The sequence below is a fragment of the Rhinopithecus roxellana genome, chromosome 1 (genome assembly GCF_007565055.1).
Source record: "Rhinopithecus roxellana isolate Shanxi Qingling chromosome 1, ASM756505v1, whole genome shotgun sequence".
Taxonomy (NCBI): Eukaryota; Metazoa; Chordata; class Mammalia; order Primates; family Cercopithecidae; genus Rhinopithecus; species Rhinopithecus roxellana.
This window is the reverse complement of record NC_044549.1, coordinates 151,628,619-151,652,029: the sequence shown is the minus strand read 5'-3', so window position 1 is coordinate 151,652,029 and position 23,411 is coordinate 151,628,619. Positions and strand designations below refer to the sequence as shown.

Sequence of the window (23,411 nt, the reverse complement as noted above, 5' to 3'; positions counted from 1 at the left end):
TGATTGACAGGTAAAAAGCTGTACATCTTTAATGTATACAACTCAATGAGGTTGGGGATGTGTATACATACGTAAAACCATCATCACCCTCAAGGCCTTAGACATACCCATAATCTCCCAAAGTTCCTTCTCACCCTTTCTATTATTATTTGTGTGTGTGTGTGTGTGTGTGTGTGTAAGAACACTTAACATAAGATCTACCTTTTCAGAAACTTGTAAGTGTATTATTAACATAACATTAGCTACAGGCATTATGCTGTAGAATAGATTTTCAGAACTTATCTTGCATAAGTGAAACTTTGTACCCTTTAACTGTCACCTGCCCATATTTCTCTTTCCCCCAGCCCCTGGCAATCACTATTCCAGTCTCTGCTTCTATGAGTTTGACTATTTTAGATTCCTCATGTAAGTAAGATCATACAGTATTTTACTGTACTTTTAAAAAGTTTAGCTTATTTTTCTTAGCATAATGTCCTCAGGGTCTATCCATGTTGTTGCACATGGCCGAATCTCCTTCTTTTGTGAGGCTGAGTAACATTACATCTTACATATACCATATTTTCCATTATCCACTTATGTATTTGTCTGTTTTCACACTACTGACAAAGACATACCCAAGATTGGGGAGAAAAAGAAGTTTAACAGACTTACAATTCCACATGACTGGGGAGGCCTCACAATCATGGCGGAAGGCAAGGAGGAGCAAGTCATGTCTTACACGGATGGCAGCAGGCAAAGGGAGAGTTTGTGCAGGGAAAACTCTCACTTTTAAAAACCTCAGATCTCATGAGACTCATTCACTATCACAAGAATAGCATAGGAAAGACCTGCCCCTGTAATTCAGTCACCTCCCACCAGGTTTCTCCCACAACATATGGGAACTGTGGGAGGTACAATTCAAGATGAAATATGGGCGGGGACACAGCCAAATCATATCATTCTGGCCCTGGCCCCTCCCAAATCTCATGTCCTCAAATTTCAAAACCATTCATGCCTTCCCAACAGTCCCCCAAAATCTTAACTCATGTCAGCATTAACTCAAAAGTCTACAGTTCAGTGTCTCATCTGAGATAAGGCAAGTCCCTTCTGCCTATGAGCCCATAAAATTAAAAGCAAGTTAGTTACTTCCTAGATACAATGGCAGTACAGGCATTGGGTAAATAAAGCCATTCCAAATGGGAGATATTGGCCACAAAAAGGGACTACAGGCCCCATGCAAGTCTGAAATCCAGCAGGGCAGTCAAATCGTAAAGCTCTAAAATGATCTCCTTTGACTTCATGTCTCACATCCAGGTCACACTAATGCAAGAGGTGGGATCCCATGGTCCTGGGCAGCTCCACCCCTGTTGCTTTGCAGGGTACAGGCTCCCCCCCAGCTGCTTTGATGGGATGGCATTGAGTGTCTGCGGCTTTTCCAGGTGCACGGTGCAAGCTGTTGGTGGATCCACCATTCTGGAGTCTGGAGGACGGTGGCCCTCTTCTCACAGCTCCACTAGACGGTACCCTAGTAGGGATTCTGCATGGGGGGCTCCAATCCCACATTTTCATTGCACACTGCCTAGCAGAGATTCTCCATGAGAGCCCCACCCCTGCAGGAAACTCCTTCCTGGACATCCAAGGGTTTCTATAGATCCTTTGAAATCTAGGAGAAGGTTCCCAAACCTCAATTCTTCACTTCTGTGCACCGGCAGGCTTGACACCATGTGGAAGCTGCCAAGGCTTGGGGCTTGCACTCTTTGAAGCCATAGCCTGAGCTGCACTTTGGTCTACTTTTCTCATAGCTGGAGTAGCTGGGATGCAGGCACAGAGTAGCTGGGATGCAGGCACCAAGTCCCTAGACTGCACACAGCACAGGGACCCTGGGCCTAGCCCACAGAACCATTTTTTCTTCCTAAGGCTCCAGGCCTATGATGGGAGGGGGTGCCATGCCCTGGAGACATTTTCCCCATTGTTTTGGAGTTTAACATTTAGCTCCTCGTTACTTATGCGAATTTCTGCAGCCAGAAAAATGGCTTGAATTTCTCCTCAGAAAATAGGATTTTCTTTTCTACCACGTTGTCAGGCTGCAAATTTTCCAAACTTTTATGCTGTTTCCCTTTTAAAACTGAATGCTTTTAACAGCACCCAAGTCATGTCTTGAATGCTTTGCAGATTAGACATTTCTCCCACCACATACCCTAAATCATCTCTCTCAAGTTCAAAGTTCCACAAATCTCTAGTGCAGGGGCAAAATGCCACCAGTCACTTTGCTAAAACAGCAAGAGTCACATTTGCTCCAGTTCCCCACAAGTTCCTCATCTCCATCTGAGACCACCTCAGCCTGGACCTTATTGTTCGTATCATTATCAGCATATTGGTCAAACCTCATTCAAGTCTCCAAGGAGTTCCAAACTGTCCCACATTTTCCTGTCTTCTTCTGAACCCTCCAAAATGTTCCACCCTCTGCCTGTTACCCAGTTCTAAAGTTGCTTCCACATTTTCAGGCATCTTCTCAGCAGTGCCCCACTGTGCTGGCACCAATTTACTGTATTAGTCTGGTTTCATGCTGCTGATAAAGACATACCTGAGACTGGAAAAAAAAAAAAAAAAGAGGTTTAATGGGCTTACAGTTCCACATGGCTGGGGAGGCCTCACAATCATGGCGGAAGGCAAGGAGGAGCAAATCATGTCTTACGTGGATGGCAGTAGGCAAAGAGAGAGCTTGTGCAGGGAAAACTCTCATTTTTAAAAACATCAGATCTCATGAGACTCATTCACTATCATAAGAATAGCATGGGAAAGACTCACCCCCGTGATTCAATCACCTCCCACCAGGTTTCTCCTGCAACATATGGGAATTGTGGGAGGTACGATTCAAGATGTGATTTGGGCGGGGACACAGCCAAACCATGTCAATTTATTTGATCGTGGCATTATTAAGTTGGTAAGACATACACAGAAGGCTCACAGCGTTCAAAAGGACAGCAGCCCCTGCTGCCTGCCTCTTGCCTACTCTGGCCTCCTCACTCACTTCCTCTTCCCTTGAAGCTGAGCTGTGCCTGCCAGGACTCTGTTCTCACTGTCCTCTGTACTCACCGGGCATTCAGCAAGGTTTTCCCTCTGGCTCGAAATCTTTTTCCTTTCCTATCTCTCTTATTATTTATATCTGTATCTGGAGCCTAGGAAAGATCAATAAAAAGATGTTTCAAGCTTTTAAATGTTTTTCTTATCAATGCATTTGTCCTGGGTGTAATATTTCAATTTACAAATGGTCTAGAAGTCTTTCTCCATTGAAATGATCTCAGGCATTGGACTAAAAGAATAAAATAGATGCTAATATGAAATAAAGGACAAAAGAGAGATTACAGGAAGAAATATTTTATGGCCAATATAATAGTGTATCAAACCACTTTTAGAATAACTAAGCATTTCTGTGAAAAACATAAAGGTCAAACAGCATATCTTATAGTGCAGAAAGAAATCCATTCAATTTTAAAATTGTTCTTGCACTATCCAATGTTACTTAGAGGACAAAATAACTGAGGTTAATAGATTTTATTATGTCACTGACCTAAGTGGTTGATACAAATATGAATTTAAAGGAATAAGATGGATATTTCAAGCTTGTAATGACATGTCATCAATCTCTGAAATGATTTTGGTTCCAGTTTGTCCTAATATGGTGGCAGTTGTATTTTTTTTAAGTTGCAATTCTGCATATTTTTCCATGAAGCAAGCAACTTTGAATTTCTTTTTTACTTTAACCTCACAGTCATCATCACAAACAATAAATCCTTTTTCAGCACTGACCCCTTTAGAATCAGTTGTTACAGATGAGGCTTGCCAGACTCTGGAGGCAGGCAGAGGGGCTTGATTCTGATATATATAACTCATAGTCTGACTTCCACTCACTGGTTTCACTTCTCATTTAAACACTTGCTCATTCAAAACTTTCAGTAATCAGTGCTTGGGGCCAACACTAAATTTTTCATCATATTGCATTTGATTCTTTCATACTTTGTTATATCATTCTATTTACACTTTTACTTTAGTCTGTTTTCTCATTGAAAATGATGCCAACTGACTAAGTAAACAAGATGTCGAAAAAGAAGCATTTACTATCTTCAAATCTCATACAATATAAAGTTACTGATCTCAACACACATCTCATTGGGGACTTTTTATTTAACAGAAACAATAACAGCTACAACAAACTAGTAAAAAGCAGGAATTTCTTTCAGGAGCATTGAGGTTCTCACAAGTTGAGGAGGCTATCTGTATTGTCAACCAACTCTTGACAATTTTTGCCATTCAACTGAGTTGAGATAGATTGCAGAGAATCTTTGGTCCAGCATTGTTAAAGTGCCCTTTCCATTGCCAGGAAAGCCTGCCTCCCAGATGTTCCCCTACTCCTGTGTTACCTCTTCAGGGAGATCTCTTTTTCTTGGCCAACAAATCTACAGCAGCACAACAGCTCACTCCATTCCCTTGCATTAATTTATTCTTTATCATATCATTGTTACATATCTATTACATGTTCATTTGTAGATTACCAACTTCACTAGACTATTAAACAATTACTTTATTTTAACTGTTATTACTAAAGTTATTTTATTTTAAAGCTATGTACAATGTGACTAAACCATTATGAATATCTAATCTACCAACATTCTTAAAGTTCCCATGCACATTTGTACAGGTATATACTGTTTAGTCCATCAAATACATTTGCACAAGGAGCCAGTTATAAAAAACTAATAAAACCTAGTTAAGCCAAGTAGTCAGTTAAAAAAAATTACACTTTATCTAACTTCAGTGTTCTATGTATTTCAATGCAAGAAATTTAGTTTTTTTCCCTTCTCTTTTAGTGTCAAAAAGGTGAAGTCATGAGATTAGCAGGATGCGAGTAAGTGATTAAAGCAGGAGGCAGTCAGTTTAGATTAACACAAAATGACTCTGACAGTTTTTTTTACCCTTTGTCTTTAGCATGTAGATCTATAATAGACTTGTTATATAGAAGGCCTAAAGTTGGTCTGTAGATGCCACTGAGAAAGACACTTGAAAAAAAAATCTTACTAATGCACGTAACAAGAATAACCTTTTATTCACATTTTAAAGCATGCACATTTTCTTTCAGCAAAAGTATCAGTTATGATGGAAATGCTAATTCCCTTGTTTAAAAGTATGAAGAAGTAGCTCTCAACAAGTTACCGTTTGCCTCTTTAACCAAACTCCAGTGAGCACTTGTTGTATGCCATTTATTCTGCCACCTTCAGAAACATCAAAAGTCACCCCAAAGGCAACGGATGCCTCAAGGATTGAACAGGCCAGTAAGCGAGGAGAGATTATTGTTTTGTTTATTCACACATTTATGCGTTTGTATATACCTCATCTTGCACCAAATATGACTTAGGTAATCTATAAAACCCCATATACTCTACAATAATATAAGCTAGAAGTAGGTAAGAAAGTTATGGGGAAGGATAATCAAGAACAGGGCAATAAAATATGGCTAGATATAGGTTATTGCATAAAATGCAGGCTACGTAACAGTATATACATGCTGAGGGATATACTATATATAAACTGATACAATTCAGTGTGTGATTAAATGTAACACTAGAGGTATGCACATGGTACAATTTTAACAGATAAGAGAGTGAATAACTAAATATTTCTCAAAACTTTTAGTGTTAGAGAGATAAATTAAAGTGATATTTTTTCTTGAATTTCTGAGTAAGAAAATATTCACCCTGTTCAGACAGAGTGAATGAAGGATTACAGTACTCGAGGCAAAGAGAAAAGCATGTGGCATGTGTAAAATTATGGAAGCATGCATAATTAATATAGCATGGATGTTTGCAAAATTAAAAAGATAAACGTGATGGAAGAAGCAAGTGATGGGGGTAAAATGGGAGCTGGCCTTTGGCCAGCTGTGCTGCGTTCACCTGATGTTAGAAAAGTTGATGATGTGCATCAGTGAGTACATCTTTGTATGTTGTGTTTTGGGAAAGGAATGTGAATTATACCACTTTCAATTAAGCCACCAGATTTACTGTTGACTGTAGAGGTGAGCTGACGGCCCATCTCACCCATGGAGAATCTGAAGCCATTCCCTGAGCACAGCTGCATTCAATTATTACCTCTGTATCCCAAAGTGATCCTCCAAATCTTTTAGAGCTGAAATGATGGGGAGAACAGTCATAGGGGAATTTGAAGAATTCTTATTCTCTCATGATTGCCTATAAGATTTTTTCCAGTAGTGTTATTTCAAAATATGTTGTTGTGTTAGATAATCCTGTCACCATAACTTTTTGTGTGTGAAGAAAGAATGTCTTACTTCAAAGGAGAGAAGGTAATAATTTTAAGTGACAGAGATTTGATACAATACAATGTCTTTATTTATTTATTTATTTTTTTGTCTGCATTTCATATCCTTTCTTTTTTTCAACCAAATCTCTATCCTCATTGAATCTTTTCCCCATACAGACACTAATACAAAAACAAGCCAAGTATTTTCCAAGACTTCGACTCTGAGTCCAGATTTATTTTTTCATAGGTGGAAAAACAGAGCAACCCTCTAAGCACTTCTCTGATTATATCACGAGCCCATTCACATGGCTTACTTTTGCTCCTGGGGTAAGTTCTAACTGATGAGGTGGCCTTTGCTATCTGGGACATGGACAAATCGTTTTCTTATGTTATTCAACTTTATACTCACCAAGCTCATGACAACATTTTCTTACAGACGTAATCATTTCTCTCTAGTTTTCCCTCTGCCATACCTCCGAAAAGCACACACCCCTCTCTAAGTAAGGAAATCTGGAGTATTGTTTGAGGCCTGGTCTGAATGAATCTTCAAGATATTATTCTAATTGTCCTCAGTTGAAACAAACTCTCATTCTTTTGACTCCAATAGAAATTTCTCTCTCTCATCTTATTTGTGGTCTTTCTTTTAGAGTAGGTGGAGATTTTTATAGGTAGAAAAATGATTTGTGGCCAGGTGCAGTGGCTCACGCCTGTAATCCCAGCACTTTGGGAGGCCGAGGCAGGTGGATTACCTGAGGTCAGGAGTTCAAGATCAGTGTGGCCAACATGGAGAAACCCCATCTCCACTAAAAAAAAAAAAAAAAAAAATACAAAAATTAGCCGAACATGGTGACATACACCTGTAATCCCAGCTACTTGGGAGGCTGAGGCAGGAGAATTGCTTGAACCCGGGAGATGGAGGTTAGAGTGAGCTGAGATCATGCCATTGCACTCCAGCCTGGGTGACAGAGTGAGACTCCATCTCAAGAAGAAAAAAAAAAAAATCACCCCCTCCCCAAACTTCATCTCCAGTGCTTGGCCAAGTACCCTGTATATAATAATGTGTTTGTCATTAAAGTAAAAAAGGATACTAATCCATAAAATAAAAGCAAATAGCATCTTTGAAAACAGCTGCTTTGATGACAAGTAACATGGAAGATTCGCACTGCATTGCACCAGGGAGATCATTAGGAAGATACTGAAGATCTAGCTAAATGACAATTCAAACAAATTAACCACCTACATGGTGCTGTAATGGATTTCATTTCCTGCTGCTGGCCACATGGAAGGAAAATGCCTCACACATAAAGCAGGCAGCTTGTTGAAATGTTGAAAAAACTATCATAAGGACCTGGGCTGAGGCCACATAAGCCATCGAGATCAATTATATTCTCCGTAGTTGATGACATCATTTGTCTTTGTTGTTCACAAAAGCAAAAACAAATTCAATAATTCTGTTAGTAGTCTGTATATTACTTTTTGTAAGCTACAGAACATTTCAACATCCATTATTTCCTTTGTTTATATCAACAAATAGGTGAATAAGAAGAGGCTGGGTTATTTGTTCCAGTTATAGGTGGGGAGGCAAAGCCTTAGTTTAGAAAAGTAAATTCCTGAATGTCACAAACTTACTGAGTTACAAAACCAAGTCTAGAATGTAGAACATTAACTTCTAGGAGAGTGTTTCTCATTTTTAACGTAAGAACTTAATCTCTGATTTTGAAAAAAAACAAAACAAAACAGCAAAAGTACCACTGGGGATGAGTTCTAGAAGATTAGAAACCTCTTGCGTTCTAATACAGAGTGTTTGTTTGTTTGTTTGCCTGACTTGGAATATATTGTGGTACCCTATTGCACCAATTTAGGTAGGCTAAAAGTATGTTTTTCAGAATGCCTTCTATGCATAATTCCTAGTTAATGTAGCTCATCTGAAACCTCATTTGACTTATCTGACTTCCAGGGAGGCACATTTTTAGCTCTTTGTTGAAAGACATCAGCATGTCTTGCAGAACACTTCCAGCATCAAAGTTGGAGGCTTAGAGGTGGTAAAGACTGATGGGAGTTCCTCTCTGTCCTCAGGGGTTCCACGGTGTGGTTGTGAGTTTCAGTTTGTCTTAGCTCTTACCAACTTCATACCCATCTTCCCTTTTATACTTACTGGTCTGTGGAATTCAGGCTGTATATAACAGCTTCACAGAGACTAAACAAACAGCTCACACAATGGCATTAGGTCAAACATCTATACTAAATACCCTGTTTGATATATATGTAAATATAAATACATATGTATGTATTTAATATAATACATATAGAAAATACAATACAAAATCATGAGGAAAATGTTTCTGTAATAATCTAGGGAGATCCCGTGGAATGCCTCCCACTACTCACATATCCCAATGTTAAAATCAATTAAAAAAATTACAATGGCCTGAAGTAAGCAGACCTGATAATGGTCCAGATCCTTCAAGAATGATAATGTGGGACATTCTATACAACAAGAAACCATAACCAGCTGAGGTATTTGCTGAGGGTAAAGGGGTTATAGAATGGGTGGTAGAAAAAGGTAGTAATAAATCCTAATTAAGTTGACACAACCAGTTGTAGAAATGAACACTGCATTGGTCATGCAAAACCTTCCTTACTTTGATATGAATAGATTTGTGTATATAGTAGCATTTTTTTTTTATCGTTACTTCTCCCAATTCCTTACTGTCTATAATACAGTGTATTAATAGCAGTCAATTTCATATTTTAGTACTTACATTTCAGAATATCAAAAGGGGAATGTGACTTAGCTAGAAGATAAATGAACATCAGTTCAAAATAGATGAAAAAAATTCATATAGTCTTTTGGAGAGAGGGCTAGCAAGTTTTTGGTTTTGTGAGGGATAATTGCCTTATGTTAGGTGAAAGTATGGGTTTGCTACTGTCTTTATTTAGAAATTCAGTATGGCTCAAAGAGGTGTAATGGGAAGCCAGCTAAAAAAGGGGTGGACTGTGATGGGTTTGTATTCTCTCAATAGCAAATCTGGGGCTACATTTCTAAGAAACCCCTTCACTGAGGAGTTCCAAGTTACTGGAAGAAACTTGGAACAAAAGGAGTTTGGCATGAATTCTGAAAGGTCTACTGAGTCAAAAGGCAGTCAGATATGTAAGACGGGTAAACAGTGGTGAGAGTGAGGACAAACCCATAATCAATGTCTGGATCCCTGATGAACTGAGACTCACATTGATCTTTCAATATGTTCAAGTCTCCAACTTGAATGATTTGGTTGTCCTGCAGGAAATGCTGCAGTCCTTCATCAGAGCTGTAAATGGCACTTGTGACAAAAATCAAAGTAACTAAAAAAGAATCTGGTTGGAACCTCAGTAACAACTGGCCTGTCTACTGCCTCACACTAACAAGGTAAGTCAGCTACCAGTGACAATGTGAGCAAGTTGCAACAGTGCATAGGACCCCGTCTAACCCCCCGCACCCTGCATGTAACAAGCATATTATTGTTGCTTCATTTCCCTTTCTGAGCTCAGCCTCAGTACCAGACACAAGGACAGCAGCCTTGCATGTATTTTTAATCAGCTCCCACAGTTGTATACTGTCAAATACTTATAGTCAAAGAGTGAGTGTTGGTGTGTGACTCCTAGTGCTGCAGTTTCTTCTCTTAATACTCATTGATTCATAATTCAAAAACCATTAGACCCCTTATGAACAGAATGTGATGCCCTAATGAGAAACAAACTTTGCTTTCAAGCTGTACTACTAATGATGATCATAACAATAGCTAAAATTGAGACTAGCGAACAATACAGTCAGGATGGCTAAAGGTGACCCGAAGAAACCAAAGGGCAAGATGTCTGCTTATGCCTTCTTTGTGCAGACGTGCAGAGAAGAACATAAGAAGAAAAACCTGGAGGTCCCTGTGAACTTTGCAGAATTTTCCAAGAAGTGCTCTGAGAGGTGGAAGACGATGTCCGGGAAAGAGAAATCTAAATTTGATGAAATGGCAAAGGCAGATAAAGTGCGCTATGACCGGGAAATGAAGGATTATGGACCAGCTAAGGGAGGCAAGAAGAAGAAGGATCCTAATGCTCCCAAAAGGCCACCGTCTGGATTCTTCCTGTTCTGTTCAGAATTCCGTCCCAAGATCAAATCCACAAACCCCGGCATCTCTATTGGAGACGTGGCAAAAAAGCTGGGTGAGATGTGGAATAATTTAAATGACAGTGAAAAGCAGCCTTACATCACTAAGGCAGCAAAGCTGAAGGAGAAGTATGAGAAGGATGTTGCCGACTATAAATCAAAAGGAAAGTTTGATGGTGCAAAGGGTCCTGCTAAAGTTGCCCGGAAAAAGGTGGAAGAGGAAGATGAAGAAGAGGAGGAGGAAGAAGAGGAGGAGGAGGAGGAGGAGGATGAATAAAGAAACTGTTGATCTGTCAAAAAAAAAAAAAAAACAATAGCTAAAATTTACTGTGCTCTTACCATGTGACAGAAACTGTTCTAAATGTTCTATATTAACTCTTAAAACAAATACCCTTGGAGGTAGGTACTATTACTATCGTCATTTTTATTTTACAAGTCAGGCAACTAATATGCATGGGATTTAAGTCACCTCTCCAAGGTCACATAGTTGATGTGGGGAGTCCGCATCAATTACCAGCTGTGATTTAAAGCCAGGGAGTCTGCCACCTTGAGAGCATATTCTAACCATCGTGTTTTTCCACTCCCAGATCAACTCTCTAAATGAAGTTCATCCTGAACAATCTGATCTCAGATTTACTCCCGTGTCAGCTAGTCCTCTGGAGGAAGTGGAAATGAGATAATGGGAATATCCGTGTAGTTATCTGTGGCTTAGGAATTGTAAACTGGTAAATTGATGTTAAAAGGAAAGGGAAAGAATTAAAAGAAGAGAAAATGGGAATAATTTTTGCCCCTTGAACATACAGCCATCAGAGAATGAATGAGGCAGTTTGGTAAGTCTCAGTGAAAGTCAAAAACATTTTTTGCAGTGTGCAAAATATTGTTTCAAGCAACACCTTGGCTTACTGTGCTAGACATCTGGCAAAGAGGATGTGTTCTAACTTTTTTTTGTCCTTCATATTGTCAGGAATTTAGAATCATAACTTTTTGTTCCATATTTAGTACATTAAAATAATCACATTCTATATTTAAATATATCAAATTGTTCTCTGTTTTTATGATATAATTTAATTTAAGAGAACCATAATAACTTAATTTTAAGTTCTGTGATCAAATTAACAAGATTCTTTTTACCTAATGTCTTTGATTTTATTAAAGTAAAAGTTATATAACAAAAATTAATCATTTTAAAGTTAACAGTTCAGTGGCATTTAGTACACTGACAATATTGTCCAACAACCACCTCTATCTAGTTCTAACATGTTTTTCTTACCCCAGAAGGAAATTAAACAGAGTAACTGCTTATCATCTTTGAATTTTAAAGAATATATGTATAATTTTGAGACAAGGTCTCACTCCATTGCCCAGGCTGGAGTGCAGTGGCATGATCATAGCTTACTGCAGCCTCAACCTTCTGGGCTCAGGTGATCCTCTCACCTCTGCTTCCCAAGCAGCCGGGACTATGGGCGTGTACTACCATGCCTGGCTATTTTTTTTTTTCTTGTAGAGATGGAGTTTCACCATGTTGCCCAGGCTGGTCTCAAACTCCTGTGCTCAAGCGATCCTCCTGCCTCAGCCTCCCAAAGTGCTAGGATTTGTAGGCATGAGCCAATGTGCCTGACCTAAAATAATTTTCATGTGGAAAATTCTAGTTGTCTTTTAAAGTCTACCAAAAATCTCCCATTCTGCATTCTTTTTTTTGTCTTTAACTTACTGATACTAGTATGTTTATATTCTGCTCATCACAGACATTGTTTTCACTTTGTTGTGTATGTATCTATATAATTTGTATATATTATGGATAACTATTAGTAAATTTATGTATTAACAATTTATATATTTTAATTGTACTTTAATGTTTATATATTGATATTGTAGTATTTCATAGATGTAATTTTAAGACAGTCAATTCTAATTCTATTTTTCTTTAAGTTTTATACTTTCTAATTCCTGTTTTTAAATTTATTTTTCTATACTAAGGTAATACAAAATATTTTCCTTTAAAATTTTAAGGCTTTATTTTTCAAGATTTTACTTTGAAATTTATGTTGTATACAGTGTAAAATAGCAAATATTATTTGTTTTTTCTTAGGGGGAGTCAGTTGATTCGGAATCAGTATTTGATTAGAAAACTCTTTTCTTTCTGACTAGTTTTTCTGCCTCTTTCATTTATCAATTGCTATCTACATGTTGTTTTAGAAAGATCCATAAATTATCTACTTCATCCCCTTTATTTTACAGGGGGAGCTAATAAAACCCAGGCCAGAGCACACAATGTGGAAATGAAAACTTTATTCTTGTCAATGGATGGAGGGTGGGTAAGTGCCTGGGTAACAGCCTGTTTCTTCCTATCTGCTCCTATTGTGGCAGGCAAGAGAGCTTGTGCAGGGGAACTCCCACTGATAAAACCATCAGATCTTGTGAGACTTATTCACTATCAGGAGAACATTATGGGGAAAACTGCCCCCATGATTCAATTATCTCCACCTGGCCCTGCCCTTGACCTGTGGGGATTATTACAATTCAAGGTGAGATTTGGGTGGGGACACAGCCAAACCATATCCCTTGGATTTGCATTTTAGGTGGCTTGGCTCTAGTCCTACTCTCTTTAATCACTATGCTATAGAGCTACTCTATCAATTTAAAAACAAATGTTATTACTAAAACTGATATGTTCATTGTGTTTCACTTAAAGGTAGGAATAGATAAAAATTTCTTAATATTCTTAATACCAGAGCTTCTATTAACATTATATCATCTTCTTAATGAGTCTGGAAGTAAAAGATAAAGAAATAAGAGGTACTAGGATTAGTGGAATGGTTAAACAAATAACAGCATAGAACCATACCCCTCAGTTTCACACCTGACATTTTTCATTTCTGACTGGGTGAATTGAGCCAGTTGATGGACTTTTCCAGGTCTAAGTCAATGAAATGTCATATTATTATTCTTAACTTTTAGGGTTTTATGAAAATTGAATGATGCTTCTGCTCACTAAACAGGATATAATTTCCTTTAGATTAAGTAAAATATAAAAATTTAATAATAATATATGTAATCAGGAATAAACCCAAACACACTCATACCAAATACCAAAAAGATGGGTTTTATATCCTGGAACATTCTTTAGAATGAACATTTTTTGACATGTTACTTGACTATTTAATTATCTTTCTCTGTGATGTGATTATTCATATCCTTAAGTAAAACATCTTTAAGATTTAAAAACACTCTCAAATAAAATGGGTAAGGTTCATATCAGAGGATAAATAAATGGTGCTATGGTTTGAATGTGTCCCCCAAAGTTTATGTGCTAGAAGTTTGAACCCCAATGTAGCACTGTTGGGCGATGGGACATTTAAGCAGTGATAAGGCTATGAAGGCTCTTATGTATTAGTCTGTTTTCACACTGTTATAAAGAAATACCCAAAACTGGGTAATTTATAAAGAAAAGAGGCTTAATTGACTCACAGCTCCGCATGGCTGGGTGGGGAGGCCTCAGGAAACTTACAATCATGGTGCAAGGGGAAGCAGGAACATTGTTAGGAAAGAGAGAAGAGTGTGTATAAGAGGAACTGTCAAACACTTATAAAACCATCAAATCTTATGAGAACTCACTCACTATCATGAGAACAGCATGAGGGAAACTGCCCCCATGATCCAATCACCTCCCACTGGGTCTCTCCCTTCACACAAGGGGATTATGGGGATTACAATTCAAGATGAGATTTGGGTGGGGACACAGCCAAACCCTGTCAGCTCTGCCCTTATGAATGGATTGTCATTATCATGAGAATGGGCTAGTTATCTTGGTATTGGGTTTTTCATAAAAAGACAGATTCGGCACCCTTTTGTCTCTCTCTCTCTTTCACTCTTGCCCTTTCTTTGCTCTTTTGCCATGGGATGATGCAGCAAGAAGACCCTCACCAGATTCCAGCCCCTTGATCTTTGACTTTTCAGCCTCCAAAAACATGAGCCAGGAAATTTCTGTTTGTTTGTTGTAAATTACCCAGTCTGTGGTGATCTGTCATAGCAGCACAAAATGGAGATAAATGGTCAGGTGACACTGAAAGATGCTCATGCCTCCTAGGAAATAGGATCATTTATATTTTATAAAATAATACATCACCAATATGATACAAAAATTAAACCCCTGGCAATAATATGTATAGTTATGAATGAAACCACTAATGATTGCTCTTTGATGGAGCAGATAATAGTAAATACAATTAGATCAATTTGATAATATCTAGTAAAATTAAAGATGTGAAAATAATTTTCAGAGAAACATGCATGTGATTAAAAAGATACAGGCTGGGTGCAGTGGCTCATGCTTGTAATCCCAGCACTTTGGGAGGCTGAGGTGTGCGGATCACGAGGTCAGGAGTTCGAGACCAGTCTGGCCAACATAGTGAAACCCCCGTCTCTACTAAAAATACAAACAAATTAGCCAGGCGTGGTGGTGTACACCTGTAATCCCAGCTACTTGGGGGGCTGAGGCAGGAGAATCACGGGAACCTGGGAGGTGGAGGTTACAGTGAGCAGAGATCGTGCCACTGCACTCCAGGCTGGGCTACAGAATAAGACTCAGTCTCAAAAAAAAAAAAAAAAAAAAAGACATAAACAGAAGAGAATATTGCTATATTATGATAGAAGAAAATCTGAATGTTCATTAACAGGTGAATAGATGAATAAATTATATCCATAATGTGATATACTACAGGGTACTTTAAATGAATCGACTATATTTATACATATCAACAAAGACAAATATTAAAGAATGTAAGATCATGGCAAAAAGCAAGTTGCAGAAAAATATGTATAGGACATAGCACTTATATAAAGCCTAAAGCATACAAAATAATAATGTTCCTACTCCATAAAGACAAATATAGGAGGTAAATATATGCAACCATGAATGGTTTTGAAAAAATGCAAAATTAAGCATATTTAGTACCTTTTCAGACGGGTCATGGAATGCAAGATGAGCATGAGAGGCTTCAACCCCACCTAGATATTTTGTGACACTTACAAATTAGTTTTTGATAACATAATGATAAAGTGGCTGAATTTTAACAGAGACGGTGTCTACATAGGTGTTTGTTGTAATATTCCTTCTACAATTAAGGTTAATTGGGATCAAACATCCCCAGGTTTCTAGCCAGTACCAATAATTACTAAGTTTTGAGTCATTTTTTAGTCTTTCTTCTGCAGGTAATTCTGATTTTCATTAAAAATAAGGAAGACATTATTTTTCAATCCAATTAGGTGCCCTGATTCCATTTATTCAGAAGGAGATTTACATCTATATATGCTACTTGCAAATATGACTGCCATTTTCTAATTAAGAAGATGTTTTATCTTGACTTGCCTATTTCACCTATAGATGAATGCTTGATTTAACATTTACACAATTAATTGGGTGGGTCTGCTTGCTACTACATTCTCATGAACCTTTGCAGCTTCTCAACTATATCCAAACCTATTACCTTTTAAGAACCTAAATATTTTCCCAGTATAAATAGTTTTCCATCGTATGAACTTTAAATAATATTTTAACATAAAATATACAGTTTACACAGAGATATCTAAAGGGATGTCTATACAAATCCTAATGTGAATGTTTTTGTAAAGTGAAGTATCTTTTTGTTGTGGGAATTAATCTTTGTGAATATAAATTATCTCTCTATTATCTTTCTAAAACTTTTCAATTCCTTAAATTCAGGTGACTGTTAACTTATTTTATCAGCAGAATAATTTTCAGAGTTATTTATTATCTATAAAAAATATTTGCTTAAGGTTTAGTATTTTGGGGAAATTATATAACAGCTATCAAATGAGGGTCTTCTGTAAGTGCTTATAAAATAAATAATCTAATAATATAAATAGATCTATAAAGAGATTATAAAATTAAAGACCAATTACTAACATTCTAACTAGTCTAACATTTTATGCCAAACAATCAGAACATATACCTATTTAAGATATTCAGAGTATACTTTATGCTTTATTATTCAACAGTATAAATAATATTTCAGAATATTTTAGAATACCGAGTATATTGTATATGAACATAGCATCAAATTTAGTTTCATGGGAAACAATCTTTAGCTATAATTATATAGTACTAGTGCAATACATAATTTGTTTTAGTGTGACAGACCCCCAGGTCTTCAGTAAGCTCCAAACTGCCAGGGAAAACAGATGAGTAAGAAACTAGACAGAGATGCTCAATTTTTAAAATGAAGAACTTGATCTAAATATTTTAGAGTGTTTCCCATTAAAAAAACAGAAATTGATTATATATATATATATATGGGTATAAATGAGCACAAAGTTTATGTCACTGAATTTATATATATAATATATAATCTTATATATATTAATATATACATATATATGTATATATCTTATATATATCTTATACATATTATATATCATATGTATCTTATCCATAATATATCTTATATATATCTTATCTATATTATATATCTTCTATATATATCTTATATATAATTATAATTATATATAATTGTGTCAGTTCTCCCGATTGTTTCACATGGAATTTACATCTTTGCAACCCTGAAACCCTGTTTCAGTCCTTTCTTTTTCATTGAATGTTCCAAAATCTCTTTCCCATAGTTGCTACATAATTTCTTAAATAGCTTAGAAGCTTTGAAGGAGAAAGGAGCTAAGCGAATAGATTAATGAGGGGCTGTTTGTGAAATTCTTAGAGTTCAGTCAATGGCAGGTGTGATAAATTACAACACATTGTTAGTATGATGATCATGCAGCAAACCATTATTAGTGCTTAAGGTAGACTATCTCATTATACAAACACTACTTGATTTTGAACATATTTTAGCAGAAAATGTAAACTGTTCACACAATTCCAACCAAATAGGCGCTTCTCTAGTTGAAATGAGGCTTGGAAGTATTGGCCATGTTTACTATTAAACGATTCAGTTATATTTTACTAGTGTACAGACAAACCAAAGTCTCATGTACACTGAAAATTAACTCATACATTTCTTTGCAGAGTTACCTATTTTTCTTGAAATTTTTGTATATGACACATTCCTTAAGTAAAACCTCTGCTATAATAACAAAATTCAACAAGTTTAAGAGCAGATAAATGACACAGGAAGATATTCAGAAGTTTTATAAAAAATAAATCGTGTGAATAAACAATTGTGTTTGGTATAAATGGTATATTGTCAGTGTCCTTTTATGAATTAAAATGGCTTTATTGCAGCCTGAGCAACATGGCAAAACCCTAACCCTACAAATAATATAAAAATTAGCTGGACATGGTGGCACATGCCTGTAGTCCCAGCTACTTGGGGCTGAGGTGGGAGAATCACCTGAGCCTGGAAAGTCAAGGCTGCAGTGAGCCATGATTGTGCCACTGCACTCTAGCCTGGGTGACAGAGTAAGACCCTGTCTCAAAAAATTAAATTAAATTAATTAAATTAAATTAAATTAAATGACTTAATAGCCTGATTCTAAAAACCATTGTGTACCAAATAGAGAAATTCCAATTTTTTGCTTTATTCATTTAATCATTGTTAAAAATATCATCGATTATTCTTTGTGATTTTAAAAATAAATTCTACACAACATAGAGCTAATTGAATATAAATTCAGTGACATAAACTCTGTGCTCATTTATACCCAAATCTGTTATTCTTCTACTCTGTATCCCAACTATGAACACTTCCTATCATCTCCAAGGCTCCAGCCCAAGACTTCAATTATTTCTTATCTGGATTTGTTAAAGTTGTTTAACTGGTGTCCTTGCTTCAATCCCTGCACTCCCACTTTCATTATCTAGAGACATCAGTGTAAACTTTTTAAAATGTAAATTGGATCTGTTACTCTCTTAATTAAAACACTCCAATGAATTCCCATTGTAAATAGAAAGAATATTTTCTTCATGGCCTCCAAAGCAAGCCTGATCTTGTTTCTGCCTTCTTTTCAAGCTCCTCTTTCACTGGTTCTTTCATCTTCTCTGGCTTCAGACACACTGGACTTTTTTCTATTCACTGAAAATTCCAGGCTTGTTCTGGTTTCAGAATCTTCTCCCTTATTGTTGACTTTGTCTGGGATAGTCTCTTCCCTATTTTAAGTACGGCTTGTCTCCTTTATTTATTTCTCAAGTCAAATGTATCATCTTCTTCACCAGACAGTACCTTGCTAAGATTCATTGTTGTGCTAGATTATAATTAATTCAGACGTGCTTAAGGTCATTGCAGTTCCAAAATAAAAGATGTCAGGAGTTTTAGCTGTATTCTAAGATAATGGAATGTATTCTCTATATATCCAAATCTTAGTAAATTAACACCATGAAATACCCAGAATAACCACATATCTCTAAAAGCATATGAAAATAAGTGATGCACTAATGACATTAACAAATAAGGGAGTGCCAGGAATCCAAAGCATAATGGGGGATACTCCCATATTCATACCTAATCAATCATGTGCAGTTCAGTTTTAAAGATATATTCTAAAAATCAAAAACAAACAAACAAAAACTAAATAAACTAACAAAGAAGTTTTTTCTCTTCACCATGTATTATTACTAGCTGGCCTTTTCATTTTTTCTGGTCTCCCTTTTATAGGAAAACAGATGTTTCTGAACAGGTGTAAGTGGGTGGATTTGAAAACCTAAAAACATTGAAAGCTTTTATTTCTCGTTTGTTTTCAGAAAAGAAAGAAGAAATTATATTATAGTATCCATTCTTTTAAAAGCCTTTATTGGCACTTGGTTTTATATTCTACTGCTATTTTAATTTTTCTTCCCTTAAGCTAGTTGATCATATAAATAAATAATAATAAAATGCAATTTAGTTTTTATTTTCTTCTTCAAAATTAAACTAGCCCAGAGGAAAAATACCCAGTTGTCCAGTGGTCTGTGTAATCACTTCACACAACCTATCCCATCTGTGCTTTTATTTCCATCCCGTGTTCTAGCTCAGGCCCTTGTTGTTTCATGTTTTTTCTTTTTCTTTTTTTGCAGAAAACTCCTATATGAACTCTACAACTGAATTTTTTGTTTCAATAGCATATCTCATAAATAATGGTTCCAAAGAAATATTTTAAATAGCAGATCTAATCAGGTAGGTGAACTGGAATAAACCAGGAACCCAAAATTAGGATACCTGTTTTTAAACGATTTCTTGTACTTTCAAGCTGTTTTACCTTTTCATTTTATTTATCTTTTTTAAAAATCTGTTTCCTCAATTTTATAATCTTATTCTCCGACTTATTGCAAGGTTTAAGCAACATTACGCGTATTACATTTTAGCATGATGCCTGATATTAAAGATTTTAAGATCGCTGTTTAACGTTTCTGCCCCAAGCAAAACCATAGATAGCTTCCCATCACCAAGGGAATAAATTCCAAATGTTTACCAATGGCATTCACATCATGCCACAAACTGGAACCAACATGTTCTTTCAGTGAACTTGCCCCGGCTGTGTTCAGTCCTTAGGAAGCTGGACATTGTTTCTGTACATGCCTTGCCTTCTCATTCCTTTACGTCGTTTTTTGCATAGATTCTTTTATCTGGAATGCCTTTATACATCTTTGTTTACTGGTTGGAATGCTGCTCATTGCCCTTTTCCTGAAAGCTTTCCAGACTTTCAAGGTGCCATAAAGCAAAATATAATAGTTTATATTTCTGTGTCCTCAAACATCGTAAACAGTCAATGTGTCAGATGAACTTTTCTCCAATTCATTGTAACCAGACAATAGGTTCTTAGAAGGTTATGACCAAATCGTGAGCCCATTTTCCTTCCTTAACATACTGCACCCAAATTAGCAGAACCTAGTGGAGATCTTGCAGCTTAGAGCTTGCTGAATTTGGTAAAGATGAAAATTCTTGTGTATGTGTGGTGATTGCATGTGCATGTGTGTTAATGTAGGTGCTGTGTGTGTGTGTGTGTGTGTCTGTGTGTTTGCAAGAGGCAATATGGAGATAGTGATAGAGTACAAGGAGAAGCTTGACTTTGATGAGCTTCTGAGAAAACTCATCTATCCATCAATCCCCCATGCAATTACTGAGTGTTTAATCCATGCCAGGCGCTGTTAGAAGGCACCAGGAAGACAAAGTTCCTGCCATCGACATTTACATACTAGAGGAGGAAGTAGGAAATAAACAGGTAAGGAAATACATGCAAAGTATGATATTAGAATGTGATATGCGTTATAAAGTGAGTAAAATGGAGAAAAGGAATAGAAAGTGATAGGGGTTACAATTTTACAATAGATGATTAGAGAAGTCCTACCAGCGAAGTGACATTTGTTGAACAGGAACATAAAAGAGGTGAGGTATTGAGCTATGTACGTATCTAAAAAAATATTTCCAGGCAGAGCAAGCAGCAATGGAAAAGGTTTTAGAGAAAAAAAAGTATAATCCAGTTTAACCTCTCTTGCAGAACTAGTTTAGCCTGTCGCTTTTACTGGTGAAATCACTATTAATGTTTCTGTAGTAAAGATCGTGTTTTTAATGATTTATATAATACACTAAAATTTCTAATCTCTTTCAAGCTTCCTTCTTCATCTTTAAAATGAAGTTAAACTCGGGACAAAACGATTGTTCTAGCTCTGAACTGCTGCACTACTGTGACTTAAATGCTTTTCTACTCTCCTAGCAGCACCTCCTTTGCATAAAAAATAGAATGTTTTGATCTTATGAATTTATATTTATATATTTGATTAGAACATTATAAAGTAAAGAAAATTGTTGTTGTTATTTTTATTAGTAGTAGTATTTTCTCTGTATTTTTTGATTTCTGAAGTTGTGACTACCTGGTTCTTTCTGCTTCAGTTATGACTCTCATTTTGAGGCAACACTGTAAAGCTCTCAAATACCAGTGGTCAGGAATGTGCTGCAGCAGGTCCTCTCTCTCTTACTAAATCCAGAACACCAAATGTCTTATAAAATAAAATTTTATAAGATAAAATTTATAAATAAAAGAGGTGTATTTGGCTTACGCTTACACAGCCTGTACAAGAAATATGGTGCCAGCGTCTGCTTCTGCTGAGGACTGCAGGAAACTTCCAATCATGGCCCAAGAAATGAGGAGACTGCATGTCACATATTAAGAGATGGAGCATGAGAAAGAGGCAAGAGGAGAAAGTTGCCAAACTGTTTTAACAATCAGGTCTCAGGGGAACCAATAAAACAAGACCTCATGATCTGGGCACCAAGCCATTCATAAGGGATGTGCCCCATGGCCCAAACACCTGTCACTAGGCCCCACCTCTAATACTGAGATCAAATTTCAACATGAGATTTTGACAGGAAAAATACCCAAACTATATCACCTCGAAAGAGAATATTTCTGGGAATATTAAGAAGGGTTCACAAGGCAGACTCAGGCGTTGGGTTTTGTGTGTAACCATGGTATGGAATCCACAGGCAGTCCATGTTGCTAGCTCCGGTTTTGTAGGCTGAGAGGGGCCAAAGTCAGGTATTCAACCTAAAGCAATCAGCCTCCTTCACTTAAGCACTTGGCTGAAAGACTGACTTCAGAAGACAGTACTCTAGCTGGGATGTTGCTCATGGAACAGATTGATCTTGAAATCTGGTCCTGAAGTCAGCTTCACAGCAGGAATTTCACACATGCAGGCACAAATGAGCACTTGTGCAAATCTCCATGAAATAGCTGCGAATATTGTCTAAACTGGCTTTCAGCTGGGTAGCCAGTCTTCCAGATAAATGTCAAATTAACTGGATAATTATACCTCAATATGAACTCAATGTCCAACAGTAGATTTTGGGGAGATTTATTTTTCTTTAAACAGTGCTGGCTTCGTAATCTTATAGAAACATTGTTTATCTCAGATTCTGAGAAGTATTCAAATAAATAAAAGAGTAAACCAAATGGATTATCATTTTCCTCTTTCCTCTTCCCTCCCTCCCTTGCTCCTTCTTCTTTCCCTGTACCTAGTGTGTGCAAACAACTATGCTGGGTGTTGTAGAATAAAACAAGTTAACATATAACCTTTCAGTAGTCAACGAGCAACCTCATGGGGAAGACAGACAAATGCTAAGTATAAAATACCATACATATGCGCTAATAGAAATATCAACTATGTATTTTGAAAACATACAGATTCTAAGTCCCAAATCAGCCAGGACCTACTGTCTTGGCTACTGCTTTTAACTATGTTGATTAGCAAGATGATGACACATAGTAGGTATTTAAAAGATAGAACAGGGAATGCACTTTGTAATTTTGTGGAAAAGATGAGTGGCAAAGAAATGAAAACAAAGATTATATTTGAGCTGGGATATAAAGGAATTTCTTTTTTTAACCTGTTTTAATTTTGGTTTTGGTTTTGTTTTGTGAAAAATAACCCTGGATGCTTCCAACACTTTCTCTTTCTACAGTGACCCCACCTTTACAATTGCCTGTGATTCTCATTAGCAGTGTATTAGAGGGCAAAAGATTTGAACAGACACTTCAGACAAGAAGATATACAAATGGCCACTAAGCACTTGAAAGGATTCTGAACATCATTAGTCATCAGTGAAATGCAAATTAAAGCCATAATGAATGGCGCTATGCATTTTCAGAATGGCTAGGATTAAAGACTGAAAAAAATCAAGCGTTGGTGAATATGTAAACTTATTGGGCGTATGTTTTGCATATGCAAAGTTTTATCTCCCTAAGGGAGAGTTTTACTTCCTATTTCCTAACTTTGTATGTTTTATTGCTTTTACTTTCCATATTTCAATTGACAGAACCTCTTATACAGTGTTTCCATTTTTCATTTTTGAATTTTAAGGGTTCTCTAGATCATCTGGTATATGTGTTGTGAATATTATCTCCTAGTCTGTGGGTTGCCTTTTGATTCTGTTACCTGTGCTTCCAAGGAGCAAAAATTTGGATTAAACAATTGATTAATGTTTTTGTAATGGTTAATAATATTTGTGTTCTAAGGAAACGTTTCTTAACCTCTCTAGAAATT

General features: G+C 36.6%; 1 long non-coding RNA gene and 1 pseudogene across 3 annotated transcripts in view; both read left to right on the top strand.

Annotated features, from left to right (window-relative positions):
* Positions 1-23,049, top strand: part of LOC115899918 — a 28,815-nt gene extending 5,766 nt beyond the window's left edge. The window contains exons 2-7 of one of the 2 annotated variants that reach the window (XR_004059510.1): positions 6,539-6,618; positions 9,575-9,697; positions 12,668-12,744; positions 19,449-19,548; positions 20,514-20,593; positions 22,831-23,049. This is a non-coding gene — a long non-coding RNA (uncharacterized LOC115899918). Of the gene's footprint in view, positions 1-6,538; positions 6,619-9,574; positions 9,698-11,061; positions 11,260-12,667; positions 12,745-19,448; positions 19,549-20,513; positions 20,594-22,830 lie in introns of those variants that run through there. The other variant, XR_004059509.1, reaches the window with a different exon arrangement.
* On the top strand, positions 10,085-10,737 carry LOC104680041 (annotated as a pseudogene). The gene has a single exon (XR_750393.2). The product of XR_750393.2 is annotated as a high mobility group protein B3 pseudogene (transcript).
* Positions 23,050-23,411: the final 362 nt, after the last annotated feature.